Source organism: Artibeus jamaicensis, unplaced genomic scaffold, assembly GCF_021234435.1.
Source record: "Artibeus jamaicensis isolate MK-2021 breed Jamaican fruit bat unplaced genomic scaffold, CSHL_Jam_final scaffold_1964, whole genome shotgun sequence".
Taxonomy (NCBI): domain Eukaryota; kingdom Metazoa; phylum Chordata; class Mammalia; order Chiroptera; family Phyllostomidae; genus Artibeus; species Artibeus jamaicensis.
Genome location: NW_026522030.1, coordinates 32,072,940 through 32,085,500, shown reverse-complemented (window position 1 = coordinate 32,085,500; position 12,561 = coordinate 32,072,940). Strand labels below are relative to the sequence as shown.

The following is a 12,561-nucleotide window of genomic DNA, read 5'->3' as shown; positions in this document are numbered from 1 at the left end:
CCTGCAATGGCTTTCAATGTACTTTGCCTGTTTGTTTTCCTAAACCAAGAGAGGAAGGAGTCTTTGTCATTACTATTAAGAATAGTTTAGGTAAGAAACAGATATCTTAACAAGATATGTTTTTTTCTAAAATATTTATTTTAATACTGACTTTCCAAAACATACGTTTCCTCTTATTGTTCCTAGGACATACAGATGTCTGCTATGATTGCAACCCATTGCTAAAAAAATAGTAAGTTATTGGGGTTTTTTTATAATTTCTTTCTAATGATTATTATTAACTCCAAGCAGAATTCCTAAGGATGAATCTAGCTGACTTTGCTGAATGATTTTTATCCCAGTGTAGACACTTAGGTGTTTTATATAAAGGCTGTGATGTCAGATCTGCTTGTTCTATGTGATGACTAAGGAGAAATGAATAACTGTAGAAAAGGTACCTGGGGCTCACATCATCCTCAGAAAGTGTGCTGGCCTTTACAAGTTTTATTGACTATGGTGAGAATCACTTTGTTGGCACAGTTGTCTATGTTTTTGAAGAAACAGAGTGAAGACCAAAGCCTGGCATATACTAGTTGCTCAAGACATATCTGTTGAATGACTAGAGAGACACACATATGAAACCAGCCTATGCTACATAATCTTCATATATCACAGCATACGAATGGCATATATATGATCATAATATATAACTGATCAACTGAAAGTGTACTGTGCTACTTAATGAAAATCACCGTGATATGCATTCAGGAAAGATAAAGAATGCTATTAATTTTTTTTATTACAAAAGTCATCAGAATTATGCACACCACTGGTAAAATATCAAAGCAATACAGAAATATATACAATGGGAAGTGGAACCGCCGCATAACCCCCGCTGTGAAGAGCCAACAGCCCAATGGGTTTAGGTGCAGATCTTTTCCATCCCCAGATCACTGTTTGTATGTGGTAGCTCTTTGAAGCTGGTGGATTTGATGTTTGTGGGTTAGACTATTTACCAGACTATTTAAAATATCCCCATCACTTGCGCCAAGATGGAGGCATAGGTGGAGACGCCATACTTTCTCACACAACCGAGTTTAGAGACAACAAAATATTAGCAACAGAAAACACAGCCAGAACACAGAAAATCGAACTTTTCAGAAGTCTGATAACAACATATTCTTCAGCCTGACCGGTAAGAGGGGCGAAGCCAGCAGCTAGCAGAGCAGGGTTGCACAGGAAAACTCGGTCAGACGGACTCAGGCACGCAGATCCCAGGCGTGGGGTTATGACAGGCAGACCCAGTGAGCCACCCAGTGAGTGACCGGTGGACCCAGCGAAGGCGCAGGGCAGCAGGTTGACTGTGGTCGTGCATTTGTGAGCAGATAGACTGGCAAGGGAGTGGGTGGTGAGACAGGACCGAGCAGGCCCCAGCGGTGGGAGGCAGCAGAGGGGGCCACCATTTCCCTGATCTGACCCCTCCCCCACATACAGCGTCACAAACCAGCACCCTGGGTGGCCCCACCCTGGTGAACATCTAAGGCTCCGCTCCTCATACTTAATGGGCATGAACAGACCAAAAATGGCTAAAAAAGATCTCAAAGCCCCAGAGCCCATAACTCTAAGTGACAAAGAAATAGCAAAACTTTCAGATGCACAGTTTAAAACACTGGTGATCAGGATGCTCACAGAATTGGTTGATTTTAGTCACAAATTAGAGGAACATATGAAAGCTAAACTAATTGAAATGAAGGGAATTGCACAGGAAACCAATAGTGATGGAAAGGAAACTGGGACTCAAATCAAGGGAGTGAACCAGAAGGAAGAAAAAAATGACCAAACCGGAAAATATGAAGAAACAAGAATTCAAAAAAATAAGGAGACTTAGGAACCTCCAGGACATCTTTAAACACTCCAACATCCAAATTATAGGGGTACCAGAAGGGGGAAAGGAACAGCTACCAGTGGAAAACTTATTTGAACAAATAATAAAGAAGAATTTCCCCAATCTGGAAAAGGAAATAGACTTCCAGGAAATCCAGGAAGCTCAGAGAGTCCCAAAGAAGTTGGACCCAAGAAGAAACATACCAAGGCACATCATAATTACATTAGCCAAGATTCAAATGAAGGAGATAATTCTAGAAGCAGCAAGAGATAAGGGGACAGTCACCTACAAAGGAATTCCCATCAGACTGTCAGCGGATTTCTCAAAAGAGATCTTACAGGCAAGAAGGGGCTGGAAAGAAGTATTCCAAGTCATGAAATCCAAAGACCTACATACAAGATTGCTCTATCCAGCAAAGCTTTCATTTAGAATAGAAGGGCAGATAAAGTGCTTCTCAGATAAGATCAAATTCAAGGAGTTCATCATCATCAAGCCCTTATTATATGAAATGTTAAAGGGACTTATCTAAGAAAAAGAAGATAAAAAAGATGAACAGTGAAAGGACAGCAAACTCAGTTATTAAGAACTACACCTAAAAGAAAAGCAAACTAAAAGGACAGCTGGATCAGGAGTGGAAACATAGAAATGAAGATCTCATGGAGGGTTAGCAACAGGGGAGTGGGAGGAGGAGATGGGGGGAGAAGGTACAGAAAATAAGTAGCATACCCGGTGGTGTGGGTTTGGTTTCCTATTTTTTTGGGGATGGCTCTTGGTGGGGGGTTGAATTTATGGGTGACGGTAGGTAGAAAATAGATAGGGGAGCAAGAATAGTATGGGAAATACAGAATCTAAAGAACTTGAGACAAATGGTCATAAACTAAAGGGGGGAATGGTGAGGGGTGGGGGGATGCAGGGTGGAGGGGAATGAAGGGGGGAATAGAATAACTGTAATGACATAATCAATAAAATAAAAAAAATATTTAAAAAATCCCCATCACATGAATCTAATTCTACTGAGTTCAGTCTTCAGGTCTCTGAAGCCCCTGAGAGGGTACCAGGGACACTTGGCTGGTGTGTGGGCCAATCACCTGCTTCACACCCCAAGGGGCCTTCGTTGTCCACTCCTGCAGCAGCCTCTCTCATTAGGCATCTCCCAAGGCCATTTTTACTTTTTGGTTATAAGGAATTGCACATGGGGACTCACAAATGTCTCCAAATATATTGCTGGTGGATACCAAGGGTCTATTATAAGGACTTGCTAATGAATTTATGAGGTTCAAATACAACAGCTTTTGGAAGCATGTGTTCCAAAATACTTTCTATCAGCGATGATGCTTTTATTTATCATCTAAGTATCACAATAACAATCTTTAATGATTTACTTACAATAGAAGTAAATATTTGGAATCAACTTAAAAAATGGACCTCATACACATACATTCAGATAGATCAAATCATTTCAAAAACTAATCGGTGTTATCCATCAAGAATCTCAATGCCAAGTTTTTTGCCTTTTTGAATAGTAAAATGAGATACGGTTCCCAAGGAAAACAAGAACAGACAGCTGCTACCTGAACCTGACCTCCAGTGACCGGGGGCTTTAGCACAAAAAGCCCTACCATTTGTCTTTCAAAATATTTAAAAAATTTGTACATAAAACCCCCAAATACATTTCTAAACTCCTGAAAGAAGATAAAACATTTCTAAGAGGTTTTTACCTATGATGAGTTATCATGACACCCCCGCTGGGCCCCTCGAACCAGAGAAAGTGATTTTATTGGTATCTGAACACAAGAGTAGGATTCAGTAGGATCAGCATTATTCAAAGCCACACCAGTGGAACATTTGCTGTTCCACAATGTTGGCTGAGCTCCAATCTGTTGGGACTCCTCTGTGTTAAAATGACAGCTCTGGAATTTTGCGGGACTCAAGTCCAGTGGCAGAGTCTCAGGCCATGCCCCAGACCTACTGAAGCAGAATCTGCGTTTTCCACAGGTCCTGGGGGATTTGAATGCACATTGAAATCTGAAAAGCACTGCTGTAAGGAGTTATTTGCTAATCAGTGTATTTTCCTATGAAGCAGTCCTTAGGGTTCTCTCAATGCTGTCACGGGACCTACTGACTCACACCCTCAGCTCCTTGTTCTTCACGCTACCCCCATCATAAAAATCACCCTGCAGTATGTATTTCTGGGCCGCCTTGCTAGAAGTTTTCATTTACCAGGTTGGGGGTTGGGTCAAGAATCTGTACTTCATCATGCACCTCAAGTGATTCTTGGACTCAGACACCTTTTGAGTAACACCCACCCCTCCCAGTTTTCCTCTGGGTGACCTTGAATTCCATAGGATCAGATGATGTACTGATAAAGCAAAGATTTATGTGGCTCACTTGAGCATGTTAAAACAAGAAAATACTTAAGTCTGGCAAAACCCCCAAACAGAGATCATCAACAGCTATGTCCTACCTGTCCCAATAAAATTGCCCCAGTAAGATCTTCCTGGCTTTAGGACAATGTCATGAGTTTCATGTTTAAAGCACAATCAAACAAGGCAATGTGTGAGGATCTTCAGGAATCCGGGAGGCAGAGCTGTTTGTTCTGCTTTTACGCCGGTGCTGTTTGCATAGGAGATAATTTATTATTGTCTTCTAGCGACGCAGGGAGTCATGTGCTGCGATGGCTCTTCTGTTGCTGACAAGCTGGGCCGGCCCTGAATAAACAGTACTTCATCATCAACACAACCCAACTGTAGACACAGGTTGGCATTTTATTCCCTCCATTTGCCTTCTACCTGATAAATTACTGTTTTAGTTGCATGTATACAAATACTATTTGTTAATCTACTCCAGCGTCTTCAAAATGCTTCCCCCACCTTAAGTTAAAATTATATACATATTCATATATATCTCCCACTCCATTTTGCCAAAGGTTTAGAAAATAAAAGGATCCTAACTTCACTTACCACCCCTGCCCCCACCATACAATCTTCCACATCTGAAATATGACCCCAGCCTGAGATTGCTGCATGGAATTCAGGAAGTTCCTTTTCTAATTATTATAATTATTGCAGCTGGGAATTGACCAGCAGAAACTCAGACTATTCCCATGGAGGGAGAATGGGAATTGCTCTCTGTCACAATCCTTTGTCACTCACGGGTCCAATAATTTGATCATTAAACATTTTAGAGGCCATGAGTCCTTTTGCTTTTGTAATTCACAGTTTTGGAATAGTAAGAAGGCCTGGGAATGTGGGGAGGAAAAGGCTTTGTTGTTTTCTGACCAAAAGCTAAGGGGTAGACCTCAAAGGCCCCCAAAAAAGCTTGATGATCGTGGTGACAAAGAGCAGGAAACAGGAATTTTTTGGCTCTACTTTAACCAGTGCAACAACGGAGGTAATGACAGTGATAGTGCCCAGTAGATTTACTGTGTTCACAGTTGACAGGGTATGGTCAAATGTGGTGGAAATATCCCTTCCTATCCACTCCTATTTAGTTCTCATTCCATTGCTCTGAAAAATTCAGTCTTTACACTATATGCTGTTAACTTTAGTACATCATGTGACATGAAAGTGATCTGAATGATGTCTTGTGAACACGCGAGCACTTGAAAGTGAACATTCCTGGAGAGAGGAAAACCCACTGTTTCTACACCCCTCGCGGGGGGGGGGGGGTGCAAAACTAGGTTTACAGTTGTGAGTAGGCAAAACAGAGTTTATTCTTGAGTAACTATTTCTTTAATTATTGTATTACTTATGACTGATATTTTTAACCTACTTTTGCCCACGCTGTACATTCTAATCTTTCATTGTTTCCTAAATCCCTCCTGTTAGGGTTCTGCCCCCATAACTTTCCTCAAACTGTTGTTCTCAAAAGTACCAGTCACTTCTAGGTTGCCAAATCTAAAAGTCACTCCCTATTCTTATCGGTTTTGACTTCTCCAATGCATTCCACAGGGTTGACCCTCCCTCCTTCTTGAAACAAACACTAAATTTCTTCATTTCATGGAAGCACGTTTTCCTTGTTTTTCTCCCATCTCGTTGGCTACTCCTCAGTCTCCTCAGCTGGTTTCTCTCCGTTCATCAGCCTCTAAATGTTCACTGCCCCAGACTTTGTTTCCCAGCCCTTTTTCTATTCTTTATGTCCACATTCTCCCTGGTGATCTCCCCAATTACATGGCATTCAAACCATCTCTCTGCCAGTAGCTACCAAATCTACCTTCACCTAAACTCTAACCTTGTCTATCCAGGTGATAGCTCCATGCAAATGTTTAATAAGCATTTTGAATAAAATGCAACCTACCTCGGCCCCACCTTCCTACATTTCACTGCATGGCACCACCATCTATCTATTCAGTTCCTCAAGCCAAGTATCTAGGAATTGTTCTTGATTCTTTCCTCATTCCTCACCCATCAGCACATCCTGTTCACTTTACTTCTGAAACATAGCTCAAGTCCCAACATTCCTCTCACTTTTCTGCAACTCTGTTAGTGTCAGAGCCACCATCCCCATCATCCGCTGCCTGGACTTTGGTGATGGACCCCCAACTGGCCTCCCCACAGCTGCACTTGTCTCCCTGCAATCAGGTCTGCACACAGCACCGAGAGAGCTTTCAAAAATGTGAATGGAATCAGGACTCACTTGCTCAAAACCCACTCAGAAGTTTCTCAAAGTAATTATTATTATTTCTATTTTAATTTTCATTTTTTTTCCAATTACAGTTGACATTCAATATTGTATTAGTTTCAGGTGTACAGCAGAGTGGTTAGACATTTATATATCTTATAAAATGAGGGATCCCCTGGTAAATCTAGTACCCTCCTGACACTGTATGTAGTTATTACAGTGTTAGTGACTATATTCCCTGTGCCGAACTTTACAACCCTGTGACTACTTTTTAACTACCAATCTGTACTTCTTAGTCCCTCCACTTTTTTCACCCAGCCCTCCAATTCCCCTCCCCTCTGACAACCATCAGTCTGCTCTCTCTGAGTCTGTTCTGTTTTGTTTGTTCATTAATTTTATTTTTTAGATTCCACATATAAGTGAAACCATATGCTGTTTGTCTTTCTGTCTGACTGCTGTTTTTTTTTTAATGGAAGGAGAAAGATTTAATGTCCTTGAGATTATATAATTTTAGATATCAAAATATAATTTTATATAGCAAAGAGAAAAAGTAAACATGTAATAGAAAAATAACTACAGGCCATAAGAGACAATTCAGAGCTGAAATATAAATGGCCAATAAATATCTGAAATCATTGATAATCAAAGAAATCCTTTGACAAGGAAGTATTTCATCTTTTTTTCCTATTATTGGTAAATATTTCTAAATGGGCATTCTCATACACTGTGACAAATATATTCTAAATAAGTAGTCAGACACACAAAAACAAGTTTGCAGAGCCCTGGCTGGTGTAGCTCAGTGGATTGAGCGCAGGCCTGTGAATCAGAGGACTGAAGTTTGATTCCCAGTCAGGGCACATGCCTGGGTTGCAGGCCAGTTCCCAGCAGGGGGCACATGAGAGGCAACCATACATTGATATTTCTCTCCCTCTCTCCTTCCCTTTCCCTCTAAAGATAAATAAATAAATAAAATCTTTAAAAAATATTTTTAAAAAAAGGTTTGCAGAAAATGCTATTCACTGAGTTCTTACTTTAGTACCTAAAAGTTAGAACAATCTAAATGTCCAACAAGAGAGATATGATTAAATAAACTATGGAAGAGTCACCCAAAAGAATATCATGCTGCTATTAAAAGTCTTGCTATCAAAGAATACTTAATGACATAAGAAAACACTATGGTAGTGTTAATTGGAAAATAACTTCTATAATTATATAAAATAGAATGCCATTTTATATGTATATATGGACATTAAGATACTGTGATATTAAAGTTGTTGTAATTTGATCATATTGGCCACCTCTAAATCTGACTGTATCTCTCTATTATTTTAAGATGCTCTCTCCAAGGTTTCTAGTAAAGGCTGTGAAGTCAGCGGGACCCGTGGCTCTGCCACTCACTAGCTGGATAACTTAGGTGAGTTACTTCACCTCCAGGAGCCTTAATTTTCCTCATCTGTAAAATTCCACCTCATAGTACTGTTGTAGGAATTAAGAATTTATATCAAAAAGCCAGCCTAGTACCTGACGTATAGTAGACAAAAAACATTAGGTGTCTTTCCTATTTCTTAAGCTATCCAAAGATCATTCTGAGGAACCATGGGATTAATCTGATTCATAGAAAGTATTTTACAATTTCTTGGTATGGGAACTATTATTTCCTATTACATTTTCTTGCCTCATGTTCTTGATAATATACATGAACTTTCAAATAATAATTCACACATTTTAAGCCATTTAAATAATTCACATGTTAAATTTCCAGATGTGAGAGGATACAGGAAGTTATACAAAGTAAAATATGAAGCTGACTCCTTTAAAAATGATGTAGGATACAGGAACTCTGGGTAAGGCAGTGTTTATTTCATTAATAGATTTTTTTATCCTGCCCCAGCTGGTGTGGCTCAGTGGACTGAGCACGGGCCTGTGAAGCAAGGGGTTGCCCTTTAGATTCCCAGTCAGGGCCCAACCTGGGTTGCAGGCCAGGTCCCCAGTAGGGGACACATAGGAGGCAATTACACATTGATGTTTCTCTCCCACTCTTTCTCCTTCCCTTTCCCTCTCTCTAAAAATAAATAAATAAAAATATTTTTTTAAAAGATTCCTTATCCTTAATTCTAAGTTAGACTCAATGAATGAGCTTCCACTTTTTACTATACATATATCGACTTTAAAAGCATCAAAAAATGTGCAGTGATTTTTCTTTCTGCTAAATCATTTGGACGGAACCTTTTCCATCATTCCTATCATTTCATCTCCTAGTGTCATGTCACCTTCAGTGACATGCTCCTGATGCTAAAACTTTCCATTCAGGTCCAGCATCCTGGGCCACGTACATAATCCAAAAAACAGTTGTCTCTCTTATAGATTACAAATGAAATATACTGAGTAAGGTTTTTACTAAATGAAACAAATTATTTTCTAATGCCCTAGACAAGTTATTACCAGATTTATTATGTCTGAAATGTTTTTCTTCTTGCAGGCAGGATGCCTGAATATAAAAATCACTATCAAAATTAAAACAAAAGCTTGTCCTGCTTCCTTTCTGAGTACAGTGAGTCTTAGAAACATAGTTGACAATCTGTAACTACCTCGTAAGCACAGTGGCCAGCGTGAATTGCTGAGTTACTGAAATTTAAGAAGATAGTTTGACATTTATATTCTGCATGAATTTGTTTTTAGACTGAAGACTATATTTTAATCAAGATATAAGAAAAATGCTGAGGTATGTACACAAATGCTCCAACTGAAAGCTTTATGATTTATGCTACCAAAATTTCATTATGATGTTTAAAATATTCAGCAGTAAAGTATGATAATTTTGACAGGAAAATGATTTATGAGAACACAAAATGCATAAATTAAGAGATTTTATTTATTCTGTTTTTTTGTATACCCTTTAATTGGTAAGCAAAGATATTTCCCATGTTTTCACCAGATGTTATTAAAAAAACTCTATTCTTATTTTTATAAGCTAGTAAAGACATTTTAGTAATACAAACTCCACTGAGTCTATTAAAACTGTACTATACATTGCATTTTGAAAATACAGGCCGACAGTATATGTTCTCATTCTTTATAGCTAAATAAAAAGCCTTTTTTTGGTGAAAAGATTTTGTTAGAATTAAAACTAATATAATATACACATATGTAACACATATACATATCAGTATAATTCTCATTTAACCCAATAGTATATTGCCCAAGATAATTTAATAAAGCACTGCTTCTTCCTTAAACACTCTGTTAAGTGCTTTGCATCATCTCATTTGAACCTTAAGATGCCCCTATGGAATCACCTTTGTTTTGCAATGAGAAAATGAAGGCTTTGGGAGGTTACTGATTTCATAGTGCTCACACTTGTGGAAAACAGGACTTGAACCCAGGTTAGCTTGCCTTCACAGCCCATGTCCTCACCTCCTTGTTATTCTTGAGTGGGAATTTTTCATCAGCAAAGATATGACTAATTTCATTTTTAATTTAACAGAAACAGTTATTTGCCACTTCATTTACTCCTGGTTAGTGTTGATTCTCCTTTCTCACTATATACAAGCAAGCTGCACCCTTGATTTTAATATGTACTAATTAATAATGTGCTGCTTAAAATTTTTGATGATCCAATATTATCATGCTTTATGATAAGTTTCTACTTTCTCATCTATACTATAAAATATAAATGACCATTAACTTTTATATGTGTAAACCTGACATTGAAAACTTGCCCAAAGAAGCCCTGGCTGGCATAGCTCAGTGGATTGAGCGCGGGCCTGCGAATCAGAGTATCGCGGTTCGATTCCCAGTCAGGGCACATGCCTGGGTTGCAGGCCAGTTCCCAGCAGGGGACTCACGAGAGGCAACCACACATTGATGTTTCTCTCCCACTCTTTCTCCTTCCCTTCCCCTCTCTCTAAAAATAAATAAATAAAATATTTTTTAAAAAAAAAAGAAAACTTGCCCAAAGAATCTGCTATAAAGAATGCTGTAATATTCTTGCAGTAATATGTACTTTTAAAAGGTTTAACATGTATGTACATATGGAAAACAAAAGCAGGATAACTGGCAATAATTACTGATTACCCAGGGCTATTCTCGAGTACTGTAGTGTTTCTTGCTCTAATAGCTCAGACACACACAAAGGAAGAATTCCATTTTGTCATTCAGTATACAAAAATCTCTTCATCTAAGAATGCTTCCAACATTACTTTCCTTCTGTTCAAAAGCCCAAAGATAACCAGGAATTAGGATTGCAGGACCCAGTTAGGGAGACAAAAGAGGTAACTGTTTGCCCTGAGAAAGTGGGCATTTTAATAGAAAAAGCCTACAGTATCATCATCATTTCAAGCAAAGTCTTCTTGTAAAGGCACAACTATCAAAGACAAAATTAAGTATCAAACTGCAGATGCTTCAATTTAGGTCAAGCATGTCATAAGTATTAGCTGAGAAACAAGAGTCTTTCAGGTGATCACCTTTGTAAGGTCATCATTTTGGTTCTGCAACTGAAGAATAGAAGGGGAGAGAGAGCACTTGTTTATTGAAAACTAAACATCACAGTTTTCATGTCATGGGACAAATATCTATTACCTCCTATAACCATATCATTAATGAAGAGACATAGAGGAAGAGAGTATTGGGAGGTAATTTATCTGCAAGCACCGGCTTGGGTTAAGGACTTCTTGAAATGAAGTGGGCTGGTTTCCGATCAGCCTGAAATTAAGTGTCTTGAAGTCCTGCCTCATCCTCACTACCTCTATCATGGAGAACCAATGTTATATCAACAGAGAGTTGCCCTGGAAAAGATGCTTATATGTACTGTACTTCATACAAGAGTGGGTCTAAGCAGACTCCCAGAACTAGGTGATAGTAGATTGAACGATTGCATGTAGGTAAGTACACAACCAATGCAACACAAATAAGTCATCATCACCTTAAGTAGCTCAGGCTAATCTAAGGTCAGACTCACAGCCAACAAAACTTTTCCATAATAGTATGTATTTAAGGACTCAGTGAGAAAAAGTCCAGACCATTGTTCTGCCTAAGGGCCCCATTTTTGTTTATGTATGTTTATACAGATTCTTATACAGGAGTGAATAACTTAGAACCCACCCATAACGAAAAATCCTTTCATTAGGCATGGTTTATTTTTTAAGTGGTTGAACCTGGGCAACACTCAAACTATCAAATAATACTAATAAATTATTTCCATAATTGTGTAGAGATGTTTTTAAAAATCCCTTTTGGCTTGTTTTGAGCCATGAGCCTGAAGACTTATGGCCTTATTTATTTTCCTTTGTAAAAATAAATCATCTAGCTTGAGCAATATTTCAAGAAGGCAGGAGACCTTCCTTGCTCTCTGGGTGCCCCTTTCTGATTTATGAAAACCACCAGTCAAGCCCCCAGAGTGCTTTGCGGCCCATGCAAACACGCACAAGTCTGATTTCTCTAAGCTGTGTCAATATTAACCTGACCAAATGAAGATCACACTGTCTCTTTTGTTCCTCATGCTTCCCGCATGGGGAGCACAATATGGCTCTTGTCAGAGGTGCTTCATCATTTTGGCTTAAGGAAACTGCCAGTACAGTTTGGGATTCGTTCTTCATGGGCAGATATCCTGATGGGTCTAATGAAGCCTTTCTGCTGACAACTCATTTGCTAAAAATACCCAACCATCACCACATTTAAGTGGGAACTATGACTGTGTCCCCTTTGCTACTGACCCAATGAAATAATTTTTTTGAAGTCTAAAAAAAATCTATGTATCAAGTCACACACCTCTCACACTCATGTATGTGTTCTTGATAGTTTCCATGTGCTCACTGATAAACTTTATGACATTCTTAAATTGGAATATAATAGGGTAAACACCAATCTTAGAGCTCACACGCAGAGCCAGCAGTCTGTGTGTGCCATTTGTTGCAATCTAAGCTAATTACCAGAAACCCCCTCCAGAAAACAGATACACTCTAGGGTTTGTGGTTTTATTTTTATTTGGAGAAATCTGTGTGTGGGGAGCTGAAGGAATTTGTTTTCAGGTAAGGACGCTGTCATGACTCTCTTGGTTGCAAGTCACAGGAACATCAACT

At 38.9% G+C, this 12,561-nt stretch overlaps 1 protein-coding gene across 1 annotated transcript in view; it reads right to left on the bottom strand.

Moving 5' to 3' along the window:
- Positions 1 to 12,561, bottom strand: part of PRUNE2 (prune homolog 2 with BCH domain) — a 244,680-nt gene that overhangs the window by 88,190 nt on the left and 143,929 nt on the right. The window lies entirely within an intron of this gene.